General features: G+C 43.8%; 1 pseudogene; it reads right to left on the bottom strand.

Annotated features, from left to right (window-relative positions):
• Positions 1-14,589: 14,589 nt before the first annotated feature.
• On the bottom strand, positions 14,590-17,499 carry LOC135515503 (uncharacterized; annotated as a pseudogene).
• Between the last annotated feature and the right edge of the window lie 649 nt (positions 17,500-18,148).

Here is an 18,148-nt window from a genome sequence, read left to right as displayed (position 1 = left end):
ATGCCCTGGTCTTAGGATTTTGTGTTTTCTTTATTTATTTGGTCAGGTCAGGGTGTGACATGGGTTTTGGTATGTGGTGTGTTTTGTCTTAGGGTTTTTCATAGGTATTGGGATTATGGCTTAGTGGGGTTTGCTAGCAAAGTCTATGGCTGTCTGAAGTGGTTCTCAATCAGAGGCAGGTGTTTATCGTTGTCTCTGATTAGGAACCATATTTAGGCAGCCATATTCTTTGAGTGTGTCGTGGGTGATTGTCCTTGTTCCTGTCTCTGTGATACTTTGCACCAGTATAGGCTGTTTCGGTTTTCATGTTACGTTTCTTGTTTTTGTAGTGTTTGTGTTTAGTTGTTTTCATTAAACATGAATCTCAATAGACACGCCGCATTTTGGTCCGACTCTCCTTCACCTATAGAAAACCGTTACAGTAACAGACACATCTAAACAACAACTGTTCAGAAGAGACTGTGTGAATCAGGCCTTCATTGCCTTATTCAAGGAAACTGCTGCAAAGAAACCACTACTACAGGACACCAATATGAAGAGACTTGCTTGGGCAAAGAAACACAAGCAACGGACAATAGACCGGTGGAAATTTGCCCTTTGGTCTGGAGTCCAAATTGGAGATTCTTGGTTCCAACCACCGTGTCTTTGTGAGACGCGGTGTTGGTGAACGGATGATTTCCCACCATAAAGCATGGAGGAGGTAGAGTTATGCTGTGGGGGTGTTTTGCTGCTGATGCTGTCTGTGATTTATTTAGAATTCAAGGCACACTTAACCAGCATGGCTACCACAGCATTCTTCAGCGATACGCCATGCCATCTGGTTTGGGCTTAGTGGCACTATAATTTGTTTTTTAAACATGACAATGACTCAACACACCTCCAGGCGGTGTAAGGACTATTTGACCTAGAAGGAGAGTGATGGAGTGCTGCATCAGTTGACCTGGCCTCCCCAATCACCCGACCTCAACCAAATTGAGATGTTTTGGGATGAGTCGGACCACAGAGTGGAGGAAAAGCAGCCAACAACTGCTCAGCATATGTGGGAACACCTTCAAGGCTGTTGGAAAAGCATTTCAGGTGAAGCTGGTCGAGACCATGCCAAGAGTGTGCAAAGCTGTCATCAAGGCAAAGGGTGGCTATTTGAAGTATAAAATATATTTTCATGTTTAACATTTTTGGGGAACTATATGATTCCATATGTGCTATTTAATAGTTTTGATGTCTTCACTCTAATTATACAATGTAGACAGTTAAAAAAAGAAAAACCCTTGAATGGGTAGGTATTATAAAACCTGACCGGTAGTGTAATTGTAATGGTTTTCTTCTGGGGAAAGAGAGGCGGACCAAAATGCAGCGTGGTTAGTTTTGTGCATCTTCAATAAAGATGAAAGTACAACAATCTACAAAACAAGAAACGTGAAAAACCAAAACAGTCCTATCTGGTGCCACAAACACAGGAACAATCACCCACAAACACAGTGAAACCCAGGCTACCTAAGTATGATTCTCAATCAGAGACAACTAATGACACCTGCCTCTGATTGAGAACCATACTAGGCCGAAACATAGAAATACCCAAATCATAGAACAACAAACATAGACTGCACACCCCGACTCACACCCTGACCATACTAAATAAAGACAAAACAAAGGAAATAAAGGTCAGAACGTGACAGTACCCCCCCTCCCCCCTCCAAAGGTGCGGACTCCGGCCGCAAAACCTTGACCTATAGGGGAGGGTCTGGGTGGGAGTCTGTCCGTGGTGGCGGCTCTGGCGCGGGACGCGGACCCCACTTCACCATTGTCTTAGTCCGCCTTATAGTCCGCCTCCGTGGCTTTCTAACCATGGCCACCCTTCTCAATAAACCCACCGGACAGAGGGGCAGCTCGGGACAGAGGGGCAGCTCGGGACAGAGGGGCGGACGCTCTGGCGCCTCAGACTCCGGCAGCAGCGCCGGACAGGCGGGAGGCTCCGGCAGCAGTGAAGAAACAGGCGGGAGGCCCCGGCAGCAGCGCCGGACAGGGGGAGGCTCCGGCAGCAGCGCCGGACAGGCGGGACCACCAGGGCTGCCACCGGAACCACCAGGCTGGGGAGACCCTCAGGAGGCTTGGTGTTAGGAGGAGGCACCTGAATGCCCGGGCTGTGGGGGAGCACTGGAGCTCTGGTGCGCAGCCTTGGCACCACTTTCCCAGGCTGGACAACTACTCTAGCCTGGACACTCCAGAGTGCAGGCACAGGTTGAACCGGGCTGTGGGTATGCATGGGAGATCTAGTGCTTACTACGTGCACCTCTCCCTTAGGCTCCACTCACACATTTGCCCGGCACGAGCGGAGCGCAGGCAGAGGACGCACTGCACCCTCCCAGCACCCCGGAGACACAGCATGTGCCCTGGCTCGATGCCCGCACTCGCATGACACTCTCGGGGGGCTGCCCTATAGCGCACCAGGCTATGGACACGTACTGGAGACACCTGCCCATAACACGGTGCCTGCCCAGTAACGCGCTGCTTATAATAAGTGCTTATTGGTCTCTCCGCCACCCTCAGTGGTGGTCCATCCTGGGGATAATATCACCCTACAGTGCACTGATGTCCTTAAAGGACCAGGACACGTTGCCTGGTTCAAACAAGTCAACGTCTCAGAGCCTCTGTGCATCGCGTCAATGTACAGCTCTCAGCCCTATGTCAAGCATCTCAATGGTTTTCAGCCCAGCCATGTGGAAATGTTCATTAGCAATAGAATAATCGTCCTCAAAATCACAGAGGTGAATGTATCTGATTCTGGTCTGTACTGCTGTGGAATGTATGATCAGTACTTCATCTTCACCAACATGACTTTCCTGATGGTTCCAGGTAATCATTTCTCAGCTGTGACTACCACAAGTTAACTTTCAATCAACTTTATGTGGTAGGAATATTCAACTCTCCTATTCATCCAAAAGGTTACAAGGATTCTGACAAAGAGCCAGAGAAATGTCCTGAAGGTATGCTTAGTCTGTTATTGTATGGTGAAAATCAAACATCAATTTTAACCCATATCTTCGATATAAGCTAATAATTGTTTGATTAAATGGGTATAGTTTTTATACTTGTGATTCTAAATGAATTGTTTTGATAAGAGAGGATGATAAATCAATGAAACTTTTCCCATTGGTTGTGATGGGTGGTAGTGTAATGGAACTATCGGTATTGTAGGAGAGGATGATGAACCCATAATGTACCCCTTTCCCCTGGTTGTGATCCTGGGTGTTGTGACTGCTGTCCTCCTGATAGTCATCCTCATCTTGGTCCTCAAGATTATACAAGATGCAAAAAGACAAAACACAGGCAGGAGCATATCATTTTGTGATTATATGTGGCCTGTGAAGAGTCAGTGTGTACACTGGAATAGAATGATCCGTTAATCTTTTCTCTCGTCTCTCTTTTATGTCATATTCAGAACGTGATTCTCAAAGACAACTACAAAATGATCAGGTAAATGCTGTATGATTAAATACTGAAATATAAGCAATTCAGAAATAGTGAAAATTACAACCGTAGCCTATTTCATGATGTTCGCAAATCCACAGATCCAAGATTCAGATGCATTGAATTATGCCACCCTGCATTTCACCTCCAAGAAGAGGAAGATGGAGAAGAGAAGAGAGAAGGAGCTGGACACCCATGTAGTGTATGCTGCTTCAAGATGACAATGTGGAGGAGGATGGAAGAGGAGGAAAATTGGTTGGCCATATCTTTGAATATATTGATTTGCCATATCTTTCAATACAAGTTTAAATCTTGCTATATTGTATCTGTGTATATAAATTACATGTATTGAAATGTAAATCAGCAAATATCTCTGTAGTGTTTGTTAGTTGAACCTCAGGGCCACTCTAGCTCTCTCCAGCTCAGTTAGGTCACACAGCTCAGGTGGTACAGGGTGTGGTTAGAGAGTTAGAAGTAAAAACACTGTTTAATGGCCGCAGAGGATCAGTTGCCTCTTTTCACCTCTCTTAACTTAGATCTCTGTTGTGTGTGTGTGTTAGTGACATGGTATTTCTTTGTTTAAAGGGTGTACCCAGCAGTAGACAATTGCATAATTCTGATCACATAGAAAGATAAAGAGATAAATCAAAATGGCCTTTCTCATGATGTTATTCACCCCTTAGTATTTCCTGTCTTGGCTTTGCACTGATCACATACCCCTATTGTGAGAAGCACCTTATAAGGAGAATATGATTTGGGTCTGAGGTAGAGGAGGGGCCAGTGAGGGTACACATCACTTCTGGTGGTATGGGTGAGAGGAAGGAGTAGCTCAGTGTAAAGTGAGACCTATTGAGGTCAACATCACCGGGTCGCTCATAGACAAACACTGGGGGATTAAATGTCCCTTATGATCTCTCTCTCTCTCTCTCTCTCTCGTCAGATTTCCGGTCCTAAAGCATTCAACAAGATGACAAAGTGCAGATAAAGATTGAGTGTCTCAATAGTTTTGTCAACTCTTCCTTTATGAACAAGGTACTGGTAACAAACAAAGGTTTGAAATTAGGCCAACAAGACTATACAGTTGAAGTCAGAATACATACACCTTAGCCAAATACATTTAAACTCAGTTTTTCACAATTCCTGACATTTAATCCAAGTAAAAATGCTCTGTAATAGGTCAGCTAGGATCACCACTTTATTTAAAAAATGTGAAATGTCAGAATAATAGTGGAGAGAATGATTTATTTCAGCTTTTATTTCTTTCATCACATTCCCAGTGTGTCAGAAGTTTACATACACTCAATTAGTATTTGGTAGCATTGTCTTTAAATTGTTTAATTTGGGTCAAACATTTCGGGTAGCCTTCCACAAGCTTCCCACAACAATTTGGGTGAATTTTGGCCCATTCCTCCTGACAGAGCTGGTGTAACAGAGTTGGGTTTGTAGGCCTCCTTGCTCGCACACGCTTTTTCAGTTCTGCCCAAAAATGTTCTATAGGATTGATGTCAGGGCTTTGTGATGGCCACTCCAATACCTTGATTTTGATGTCCATAAGCCATTTTGTAAGCATGCTTGGGGTCATAGTCCATTTGGAAGACCCATTTGCGATCAAGATTTAACTTCCTGACTGACGTCTTGAGATCTTGATTCAATATTTCCTCATAAGGGCCTCCAGGGTTGCACTTTGGTGAAGGGTGCTGTACTGCAGAGCCAGCTGTGCCACCAGAGACCCTGGGTTCACGCCCAGGCTCTGTCGTAACCGGCCGCGACCGGGAGGTCCGTGGGGCGACGCACATTCGGTCTAGCGTCGTCCGGTTTAGGGAGGGCTTGGCCGGTAGGGATACATCTGTCTCATCACAGACCAGCGACTCCTGTGGCAGGTTGGGCGCAGCTCACGCTAACCAAGCTTGCACTGTGTTTCCTCTGACACATTGGTGCGGCTGGCTTCTGGGTTGGATGCACACTGTGTTAAGAAGCAGTGTGGCTTGGTGGGTTGTGTATCGGAGGACGCATGACCTTCAACCTTCATTTCTCCCGAGCCCATACGGGAGTTGTAGCAATGAGACAAGATAGTAGCTACTAACAATTGGACACCACGAAATTGGGGAGAAAAAATGGGTAAAATGTAAAAAATAAAAATGTATATATATATCCACATAATTTTCCTCCCTTATGACGCCATCTATTTTGTGAAGTGCACCACTCCCTCCTGCAGCAAAGTACCCCCACAACATGATGCTGCCACTCCTGTGCATCACGGATGGGATGGTGTTCTTCAGCTTGCTAGCCTCCCCCTTTTTCCCCCAAACACAGCAATGGTCATTATGGCCAAACAGTTATATTTTTGTTTAATCAGACCAGAGGACATTTCTTCAAAAAGTACGATATTTGTCCCCATGTGCAGCTGCAAATCATAGTCTGGCTGTTTTAGGGCGGTTTTGGAGCAGTGGCTTCTTCCTTGCTGAGCGGCCTTTCAGGTTATGTCAATATAGTAATTGTTTTACTATGGATATAGATACTTTTGTATCTGTTTCCTCCAACCCCTTCACAAGGTCCTTTCCTGTTGTTCTGGGATTGATTTGCACTTCTCACAAGGGGGAGTTAGAGCAATGATTATGCTTTTGGGTCTCAATGCACTACTGTGTCTCTAACTGACAATGAATGGGTAATAAAAACCAAATATTAACTTATAATTGTGTACAACTTCAAATGAAACAAGCAGGATTCAAACCCTCAACCTTCTTGTCCGAAGTCAGCACGCTATCGACAGTGTTGCACCCCCTGAGAAGGTGAGTTGAGGAAATTTCTGGTTCCGACAACCAATCATATCGCCGTCTGCAACCAAAAATTAACCAAGAATTGCACTCAACAACCAATCCGAGTTGGCAGTGCAACCAGGAAGTAACCAAGAATTGACCAATGAGGATAGAGCTATGGTGGGACCTTTAAACTCTCGTCAAGAGATATTTCCTTTTAGGTCATTTGTTTGCGAGATTTCTTTCTTTTCTGAAGTAACGTTAGCTATGAGCTTTGGCGGGACCTTTAAACACTAGAAGAGGATCATGGAAAAATATATTTCCTCAGGTAATTTTGTTCGCAAATGATCTTTATTTTCTGAAGTAACGTTAGCTACAATTTTTTGTTGTCTACTGTTTTCATTGATCATCATCATCGATCGGAATATCTAGCAGGTAAGATCAGTGTATTAGGCTACAGTAATATGTTAGGTCGGTTCAGTTAACAAGATTTACAGTGTAGCTTTAGTAACGCTATCTAACGCGTTAGTAAACTGGTGTTTTGACACTGACAAAGGTTAATGAAGTAACGTTATGTTCACGGTATTCTAGGTGTGAAGGAGAGTCGGACCAAAATGCGGCGTGTAGATTACGATCCATGTTTAATGAACTGAAGAAACACGAATCAAAATACAAACACTACAAAAACAATGAACGTAACGAAAACCGAAACAGCCTAAATACTGGTGCAAACTAATACACTACAGACATAAGGACAATCACCCACGAAACACTCAAAGAATATGACTGCCTAAATATGGTTCCCAATCAGAGACAACGATAAACACCTGCCTCTGATTGAGAACCACTTCAGACAGCCATAGACTTATCTAGAACACCCCACTAAGCTACAATCCCAATACAAAACACACCACATACAAAAACCCATGCCACACCCTGGCCTGACCAAATAAATGAAGAAAAACACAAAATACTTAGACCAGGGCGTGACACGTTAACTAGTTAACGTCCGATGACTCTGACCATCAAAGTAGTCTGTTAACCCCACTATTTTCATACTATTCTAGAGTTATTATTTTCATTAATGAAGATGTTTAGTTTATGGAGATAATAGACAAGTAAAACTAAATATTGTCTTTTGATGGTGTTTAATCTATTGATTAAATTAAATTAATAGTTCTACTTTTCAGCCCATCCAGCCTGTATTTGAAGTATTTACAGTGAGCACTTGCATTTTAAACAATATACTAGGCCTACACAGTATGTCTCATGTGACATTATGACCTGTTCTCTGGGGAATTGATCATCAATACATTATTTCTCATGTGGGGATGTTGTTGTCTTCAGATTTCAGGGAGAGCTGTATGCCTTACCAAGGGATGGCAACGCATTTTGCCTGGGAATGGGATTCCAGAGCTGGACTTTGTCAGGGTTGACAAAATGTGGTGGGACTGCCCTCCACCACCATCTGCAGCTCAGTAGAGATGGAGAGGAACTTTGCCCATCCTCTGCTGCTCTATATGCCCAGGAAGCTCTGGCAGGTTAAGTTGTATTGCCCACATTCTGTGCAGTAGGAAGGTCATCAGTTGGGACATATGGTTCCTTACAATGTTCCACGCAAATATACTGGTAATGGCAATATCATTTTAATTAAATTAATAATCTAATGCAGCCTTGGCACAGGATAAAGCTCATCAGTCGAGGTTGCTACACCAGAAATTAACGAGTGTAGCAAATTCAGAGGGCATTTTCAACCAAGAATGAACATACCCGCCAATGATACCGTGTAACGAATCCCGACACGGCTGTATTTAGCCGTTTTTAATGCTTTCTTTTCCTTACTGTGACAATCTGAGAGTAGAAAAGTATCGGGCTTCATCCGACAATGCTCGTTCCTCTCAGCCTGTAAATCTGTCATCATCATCACTTTTTATTATGAAAACCTGTCCCTTTGTGTCAAACCGCTCACACTCTTCAGGATTCGAATTTATAGAAATTCATTTATAGCCTAAATGTATTAGGCCTAAACACCACAGGAGTTGTTTATCTCAAATCAGAGAAATAGCTTCATTTATAAATGTAATATCAAGTTCACATCGAAAACCTAATGTTGGCAAAATTGTTTTGATTGTAAATCAAGGATGTAATTGAAGACACCGAATTGGAGGAGGACGTGAGAATGACAAATATACTCTAATTGTTTGCACAAGGCATGCAAGCTGGAAAATTAAATAGTTTATACAATGGCGCATTCAAAGACTGACATTAATTGATCAAAATGTAATTTGAGAATTCAGCTAAGGGCTTTTGTTCCCTTAGTGAATTAAGGGGAGAATACTTTTGACACCACAGAGGGACAATTGAACACAAATAATTACAATTACATATAATTAACTGAAAATGGAGAGTGACTCATCGCCTGTGTCACGATCCTCGTTGTAAGCATACTCGGACCAAAGAGCAGCGTGATATGGGTTCCACATGTTTATTGAATGAAATGCACAAAAACATTAAAGAACGAAACATGAAGAAAATGAAGTGCTCACAGGCAACTACACATAAACAAGATCCCACAAAACACAGTTGGGAATTGGCTGCCTAAATATGATCCCCAATCAGAGACAACGATAAACAGCTGCCTCTGATTGGGAACCATACCAGGCCAACATAGAAATAAACAACCTAGATTACCCACCCTAGTCACACACCGACCGAACGAATAGAGAGAATAAAAAGGCTCTCTATGGTCAGGGCGTGACAGCCTGTTCCATCAGAATGCCCAGCCTGTAAGGAGCAGAGGGCGGGGCTGACTGAGTGTCAGTCGAGCATAGGTGTCGGGCATGGACAGAGACCCAGCAGGGCCCTGGTTGTGGAGATCATGAACAGAGGCCCAGCCGGGCACAGGTTTGGAGATCATGAACAGAGACCCAGCCGGGCACAGGTTTGGAGATCATAAACAGAGGCCGAGCAGGGCACAGGTGTCAAGGCCATGGACAGAGAACCAGCTGGTGGAGTAATCCGTACAGGAACGGAGGACTGATGTGGTTAGAGGTGTGCAATGGATGCGGGATGGTGGGACTCCTACAAAGTCATCTGATTGGCAGCATGTTTTTTTGCATCACTCTTCATCAATGCCACCAAATACCCAACATACCACAGAGCATTTCCAACAACCTACTTGAAGGTCTGCTTCCTCTGAAGGCTGAACTGCATCTCGTGTTGACACAACAAGTGTGCCTTGTTGCTGGGTTGCCAACTCTGAGCAATACAGCCCTCCTGGCCAAATGTATCTGGAGATATAGCCCTGGTGTACTCTCTTTTAGAACTGTCTCCTGAAATGGCAAGCATCCTTACTGTCAAAAATCAAATCCAATTTTATTCATCATATATACAGAATACAGTGGGGTGTAAACAGTGCTATGAAATGCTTAGATGTAAGCTACCTCTCAACATAACCCTTGTCATACAGCATGTCTTGGGGGTATGATATTTGTGCGTCTAACTTTCTCATTCATCATTATTCCCAATCCATCAGGACTGTCCGTAATCCTGGTAGCATACACATTCATGTAGAAGTGTTTCGAAACGTATTCTATTCTTATTTATGTATTTACTTCTAAGTAAGTCAGAATATATGCGTCATTTATAGATTATTACGAATACAACAAAATGTTTTTTTAAATGCTGAGCGCTTTATGAGTGCTACCAGCCTGTTGTGTCGGACTTGCAAATCCTTCACAATGTATTTCTTTGTCGGCTTTAACCTTGTAATAATTTAAATAATATAGCCTAAATAATTCAGGCTTCCTGTCTGGCTCCTGACCTATTGTGTTTCTATGCTTTTTAGTATGACTTGTAGCCGATTTTAAATTTCTCAGTCTCTATTCTCCAGTATCTATTCTGCAATAGTCTATGTGCCAGGGGGATAGGTTCAGTCTGTCTTATCTGGTGTCTCTCCCTCCCGTCCCGAAGACCTGAGCCCTAGGATAAGGCATCTGGACTGCCTGGCCTGTTTTTGACTCTCTCTCTACCGCACCTGCTGTTTCGACCTCTGAATTCTCGACTATGAAAAGCCAACTGACATTTAATCCTGAGGTACTGACTTGTTGCACCCTCTACAACCACTGTGATTATTGTTTGACCCTGCTGGTCATCTATGAACGTTTGAACATCTTGATAGTATATATGGCCTTAAATGCTTGGGTGTCCCGTACTGGTAAGAAATTCTATCTACGTTCACCCCTGACCGAGATAGCTTATATATGTAATGCGATTTTCATCTTGTTTTTAATTTGAAGATGCAACTGATAGGTCACCAGTCGGTCAGGTAAACTCTTTGTTGTATCACTTTTTAGGGTTTATCTAGGAGATGTGACCAGTATAATGTCTTGTTATGGCTCCACCTCTCTCACACAGAACCAAGACAGTGACGTGGTAAACTATGCAGCTGTGAGTTTCACCACCAAGAAAAGCCCCTCCTCCAGAAGAGAGGGAGCCCAGACCAGCAGAGAGGATGCAGAGAACTCTGAGGTCAGGTACCTTCAGCAGGAGTGAGATATGGGAACAACCTCACCACATTGAACGGAAACCACATCCATATACAATAGAAATAACTTTGAAGGCCTTGTGACGACTGGTAAAAAATAAAAAGATTTTAGTACGTAACTAATAGCTAAATAAAATAGAAAATACATGTAAAAATACATGTAACCCATAAAAGCAACTTCGATGCGTAGCCTTTCATTGTTTCTCTAATGTCTTAGATGTACAAATTGCCTCATAACTGAATAAATGTTGCTGATTAAAAATCACTGCTTCCATTATGAGTTTGTTATTACTCCCCAGTGTACTTTAATCGCGTGTTATATGTTACGTTTAGATATATTAAACTGTTAAAAACAATGAGAATTTTAAAGTCAAAGGAAAGATATGAAACTGACAACATGGGTGACCAAACATCATATTTTCAGGTTGTAATTTCTTCTATCCTTTCTTGCAAAGTGACACTGATTCAAACTTCATAGAAAGACTGTTCCTCTTCCACATATGACCTACTGGGCAGCCATTTGAGTGTTCGGCTTAACAAATCTGACAGACCAATCAGATGCCATCTAGATCTAGCCAATCAGACATAAGATGTGTGATTCTGAGACTTAGCACAGGATGCACTTAACAAATCACTCCTGCTCCAGAAAAGCTAGAGGCGAGGACAAGATGGTTGAGCTCTTGCTCTTTCTTCTTCTCTGCAACTCCTGTAAGTGACACATTTCCTTAGAAAGTCGACTTTCAATCTGGGTTCAATAATAAGTGTTTGGTATTCTGTCTTTTTCTCAATGGAAATACCTGATTTTGTTTCAGATGTGACTAAATCATCTGAGATTTCTCAGCCTGCTCCATTCCTAGTTGCAAAGTTGGGGGACAATGTGAAAATTGAATGCCGTTTCACCAGTAATCTTGATCACATGTTCTAGCAATGGGCATTTAGTGTATTGATGAAAGGAGGGATATTTCACCTAAATATATATTCTACAAAGCAAGACAACATTGTGATGTGCTGCTGTGGATCGGTGCTACTTTGGACCTGTAATGTATCAACTTGACTCAGACTCACGGGAATCATTGACTTTATTTCTCGTCTTCCCAAGCATCGCCCCCCTCCGTTCCTCAAGTGGCTCCTAGTGCTCCGCTGGTATTGCACTACTAGGTGTCACTAATACACTACATCCCTCCTTTTCTGAGATGTTTGTCTATCCCCTATGATAACACCTCTCCAAACTGCAGATCTATGCATTATAACGTAACAAAACATGATCTAGTACTCAAAATATGGTATTTCTTGTATACATTATTAACACATTTTTACAACAACAACATACTTTAATGTTTACTTCTACTTTCTTTAAACTACTAGACTACCTGGGTGGCAGGTAGCCTAGTGGTTAGAGCATTGGACTAATAACCAAAAGGTTGCAAGATCAAATAAAATCAAGGTAAACAAGGTAAAAATCTGTCGTTCTGAACAAGGCAGTTAACTCACTGTTTCTAGGCCATCATTGAAAACAAGAATTTGTTCTTAACTGACTTGCCTAGTAAAATAACACTGGTTACATTGCTGGAACTCTTTTGTTAACAATGTTTCTTTTACAATAATTCTTACCGGAAATTTTCTGTGATGGCTAGGGGTAGACTGCCCTGCCAATGAGACTGTACCGGAGATGATTCTGTTCCATTATGACAGCATGTCTATCTAACATCGTCCTTCAGATGCACAGCTTGTTGTCTGAGTCTTTGGGGTCTGGGCTGTAGTTGAATGGCCTCACCAGGTGCAGGCACTTGTCTAGGCAGTTTGTCGGGCTCTGCCCTGCTCTGTCACTAGTAGTCCATTGTCCTGACTGTGTTTGTTTCCCCAGCTTCACAAAATAAACACGTTGCATGGCCCTCTTTCTATTCTTTTCCAGAACAACAGATTTCCCCTTCCTGTCCACGACAGTGTATGGTTCTGGTTCGAATGTTGTTGACAACTTAGTCTGCTTTGGATTGTGCTTTCAGATGCTCTCCCAGATCTGTTAGCGTTCTGTCGGCCTCTCTCCTTTCAGCATCAGCAAGCAGAATGGCGTTGTCGTGTGGTTCAGCTCCAAGCTGCATGTCGGCTGACAGCTCTGGCAGTTTGGTTCTAATTTGGCGGTTGAACAACAGTTTAGCTGGACTGCGGCCTGTGACTGAGTGTGGCGTACTCCCGTAGGCCATGAGAAACATCTGTAGTTCTGTGAGCTAATCCTTCCCCTCTGATTGAGTGGCGTGAATTGCTTTCACAAGAGTCCTGTTCTGTCTTTCAACTTCGCCGTTGACCTGTGGCCAGTATGGAGTGATTTGGGTGTGTCAGATCCCGTTTTCCTACACGTATGCTCAGAAATCACTCCATTATCTGTCACAATAGACTCAGGATACCCATGGACTGTGAACGTTACCCTTAGGCTTTTGATTAAATTAGCAGTGGTGATGTGGTTTAGGATACTTACATCAACCCATCTTAAGTAGTAGTCCGTTACGAGAAGGGTGTTCTCTTGTTGGAAACGGCACACACACGTCAATGGCTAGGATCTGCCATGGTTTAGCTGGTAGCATTGTTCTGACTGTGGGGACCTGCTTTGGCAGTGTGCCATTGACTTGACATGCTGGACAGGACTTCACCAGCAGTTCAACCTCTTTATCAATGTTTGGCCACCACACTTTTGTATGCAGTCTCTTTGTTTTTACTATCCCCTGATGCCCTTTGTATGCTGACATCAAAGTCAGTTTCTGAGCTGCTCGTGGCATTATAATGCGGTTGCCTCGTAGAGCTATCTGTCCAACAATAGCGAGTTCTTCATGAACACGTCGGTATGCAGTGCCGCATGTGCTCTACTCACCCTGTCTGATGCTTGCTCATAGAGTAGCTAGAACTAGGATCTTTGCTGACATTTCCTCCAGCTCTCGTGGGGTGAATGCACATGGCACTGCGTGTTTGGCTACGTAGTAGATGTGGTCGTCCCCCGTAGTGTAGAGATGCCGGAGGGTTCAGAGTCAACCGTGACAGTGAGTCGGCTGCATTCTGAGGCCCAGGCTTGTATACAACCTTGAATCTGTAAGGCTGCATTCTCAGTGCCCATCTCTCGATCCTTGCTGGTGGTTTGGATTTTGGAGAACAAATTGTCCCTAAAGGCTGGTGGTCGGTTACCATTACAAAGTCTTAGCCATAGAGACACATATGACATTTCTCACACGCCCATACTATGGCGAGTGCCTCTCTCTCAGTCTGAGAATAGCGTCGCTCTACATCTGTGAGAGCACAGCTAGCGTAGTACACTGGCCTTTGTGAACCATCTTTTTGCTTCTAACTCAAAATAGCCCCTAGCCCACTGGACTAGCATCCCCAATCACATGTCTCTGCATCTTGATTAAAGTAGGCCATGTTGTGTGAACTGGCCAGTGCATTCTTCAGTGATATGAATAATGATTCTTGTTCATCTCTCCATGTCCATTTGCATGAGGTTTTTGTGAGTCTTCTTATTATTTTCCAACATAATTTGCAAATAAATTTATTAAAAATCCTACAATGCGATTTTCTGGATTTTTTTTTTCTTCATTTTGTCTGCCATAGTTGAAGTGTACCTATGATGAAAATTACAGGCCTCTCTCATCTTTTTAAGTGGGAGAACTTGCACAATTGGTGGCCGACTAAATACTTTTTTGCCCCACTGTATATAGTAGATCATGCTGTCATCATAATGTATTTTCTCATGGCTCCAACCCCTTCAGAATCAAGACAGTGACGTGTTGAACTACGCAGCTGTCAGTTTCACCCCCAAGAAAAAGTCCTCCTCCTCTAGAAGAGCAAGAGAGAAGACCAGCAGAGATGATGCAGAGAGAGGCTGAGGTTCCTCTTGGGGAGGTTGTAGACACAGCTCTGTATATGAGACCCAGCCTCAGGGCTCTCCACATACTGATCACTCCTGTCTCCATGGGTGTAAATGATTTCTGGACTGGATTCTCCTGAGCCATTTCTGAACCAATAGACACTGTTTTCTCCTGCACAAGTCTCAGTGTGTATTGTACAGTTCAGAGTCACAGAGTCTCTTGGCTGGACTGACTCAGACACAGCCTGCTGAACAACATGCTGGCTCCTTGTAGTTGCACATTTTACACAGTAAACACATGGCTGACTGATGAATGTATAATGACATTATTTACAGATCCAAAAAGCCTGACACCATTACATATTATTTGTTCACTTCTGTACTTACCCTCATGCATCAAAAACACACAATTTCCAAATATGATGGTGGCATAATCGCATGCAGCACTGTAATACATCCCCAAATCTGCCGGTCTGGCATTTGCAATGGTTAGCACAAAACTAGTTCCACTCTTCTCACCAGCAAACTCAGGGTTGATAAATTCCCCATAGAACGATGGAGTGTTTTAAGTGAGAGTAGAAGGGTTGCATCAACAAAGGTGCTTGTCTCACTCTCAGCTTGAACCAGTCGAAGTAATTATTTTTGTCTCCTAAGATGAGGCATTCCAAATCCACTGTGTCTCCAACGATAAAGGTCTTTAATATATGTGACACTTTCAGGACACTAGGCGTATGTCGCGGGTCACTACTTCACAGGAGAGCTGTTTGAACGTAAACATTTTTTAAATATCAAAATGTGCTTTATTTCAAGTGTTCTTTTAGCCAGCTAATGTTACATGTATGATCTTATTATTCGTATCTCAGAGCCATTGCTTGGCTAGTTATAGCCTACTGTTAGCTAGCTAACGTTGAAATTGGTTGGTTAGCTACCTGCAAATTCATGCAGTGTAGTAACGTCATGAGTTCGGACTATGGTTCACTGTTTACCTAGCTAGCTAGCTACATGTCTTGTTAACTAGCTAATGTTGAACCTGGTTGGTTAGCTACCTGCAGATTTATGCAGGGTAGTGACATCTTGAGTTGGGATTATGGTTCATTGTTTAGCTAGCTAGCTAGATACATATCTTAACAAAATAATCCACTATGCAAGTAACCATTTCAGGTGCGTTCGTAAATTCAGTATGGCCATATACTCCGATGAGCACTCTTGTCTGAATGTGTCAGAGCACGGAATAACTGATGAATTTAAGAACGCTCAACACCTATTGAATGTCAGTAAACGTCGGCAAAATAGCATAATTACATTTTTGTTAGCAGCACAGTTACAGTCATCATATGCTCTGGATAACATGATAAACAGGGTGAGTAAAATGGTCAGTGGGGTGTTCTCTCATTTGTATCTGTAAGTAGCTAGCAAGCTAGCCAATGTTAGCTAGTTAGCTTGGGTACTTGAATGCCATTGTGAGGTCAGAACGTTCGGAGCAACCCTACTCATCGTCCAGAGCGTCCAGTGTGTGCTCTAAACACTCCGAGAGCGAAACGCTTTGAATTTACGAACTGACAATCTGACAGCACAGTTGCAGTCAACAACGCTCTGGATAACATAACAACCTAACCAGCTCTGCTAGGGTGAGTAATGTTCAGTGAGCTGTTCTCTCATTTGTGTCTGGAAGTAGCTATCAAGTTAGCCTGGGTGCTTGACTGCTGTTGTTAGTACAGAATGCTTTGATCAACCCTTAAAGAGATGGTCAGGGCTAAATCTTAAGAGGATGTAGACAAAGGACTCTCCAGTAGTAGTACCAAAACATTCAAAGGCTTTCAACTTTCAAAGCAGATTTATTTTCCCATTGTTCCTCAATTGTAGTGTATGATATACCATGTTGTAGCTCTGAGTCTCTACATTTATCAAACGTAAAAAACGAAATTTCAAATGTTGCTACATAAGACCAATTTCAGCCCGGTTGGTCACATATCAGACTGTCTGACGGTTGCAAGAGACCACCCTAAAAATGAATATATGAATACTTGAATATCTTCACATGGTTTTGTAACTTCCTCATCTGTACACTGTATGTTATTTCCAGGCAAAGTTCTGCCAGACATTTTTTTAATACAGAACTGGAGTGAGGGACGACACGCCTGATTGGCTGCTGTGGCGTCAGTAAACACACAGAACAGGACAGATGCAGATACTTTTTTGCATCACTGCAGATGGCAAAATCGGTCCGCTAATAGAGGACTAGGAAAGGCCCAGTGCACTACTTTTGTGGGGGAAAAAACAACTTTTTGGTTAGTAGACCGGCTATGTCGAGCGCTGGGGAGAGGGAGCGGGTTTAGGGGTGGCAATACCCACTCCCCCTGACGCTCAGCTCCAGCAACAGGACGACGCCGGAGGAGATGGAAACCCGGATGATATTGGAGTCCAGGATGTCCGCCACCGGGACACAAGAGAGTTCCTCAGGACTGTACCCCTCCCAGTCCACCAGGTACTGGAGCCTACTCCCACAACGTCGGGAGTCCAGGAGGGACCTAACAGCATAGGCAGGTGTCCCCTTGATGTCCAGAGGAGGCGGAGCGGTGTCACAGGGGACGGCATCAGCCAGGGGACCAGGAACCTGGGGAGCAGGAACCACCGTCCTGAGAAGGGAAACTTGAAAGAAGGGTGAGATCCGGTAGTTAGTGGGGAGTTTTAAATGATAGGTTACCTCATTGACACTCCGAAGGACCTTGAAGGGCCCCACAAACTGTGGCTTCAGCTTCCGGCAGGGCAAGCAGAGTGGAACTCCTTAGAATCCTCCCCAGCTCCTGGTTGGTCCTCTTCACCTGCCGTTGGACTTAGGCCGGCCGGTACCCGGATATGAGGCTGACCGTGACCCCCATCTTTGCCATAAAGGCCTTTCATACATGCAACGTGAATTGGGGACCAGAGTGCTGGAAGACCTTCTGGAATAGTACCTCAGCGACCTGGAGAGCGTTAGGTAGAACAGAGATAGCGATAAAACGGCAGGATTTAGAGAATCTGTCAACAAACACAGTGAACCGGAAAGGAAAAACCATCAGAAAGGGGAAGATCAGTCATGAAGTCTATAGACAGATGTGACCAAGGCACGGGAAGGGGAAGTAGTTTCCCTACAGCATGCCTGGGAGATTTGGATTGTGCACATACAGAGCACGAGTTGACATAGTGGGCGACGTCCTGCTCCAAGGTGGGCCACCACTTATCGGAAAGGGATTGGACGGTGCGGGTGATTCCCTGGGTGTCCAGCGGCGAGGGATGTGTGTGCCCAGGTAAACAGCCGATATCTTACCCCCGTGGGCACGTAGATGTGATCACGTACAAAACGCACGAATACTACCTAATGATTGAGGTGGAGTAATCAAGAAGATAATGATCACCAGGTGTGCGTAATGATGGGGAGCAGGTGTGCGTAATAACTGTTGTCAGGGCCCATGTTTAGTAGACCGGCAACGTCAAGCGCTGGAGGGAGAGGGAGTAGGTGTGACAATATGTATGATATGGATAAGTACG

This window comes from Oncorhynchus masou, chromosome 27, assembly GCF_036934945.1.
Source record: "Oncorhynchus masou masou isolate Uvic2021 chromosome 27, UVic_Omas_1.1, whole genome shotgun sequence".
Lineage (NCBI taxonomy): Eukaryota > Metazoa > Chordata > Actinopteri > Salmoniformes > Salmonidae > Oncorhynchus > Oncorhynchus masou.
Note: the sequence above shows the minus strand (reverse complement) of the source record. Positions and strands in the feature narration are given on the sequence as shown.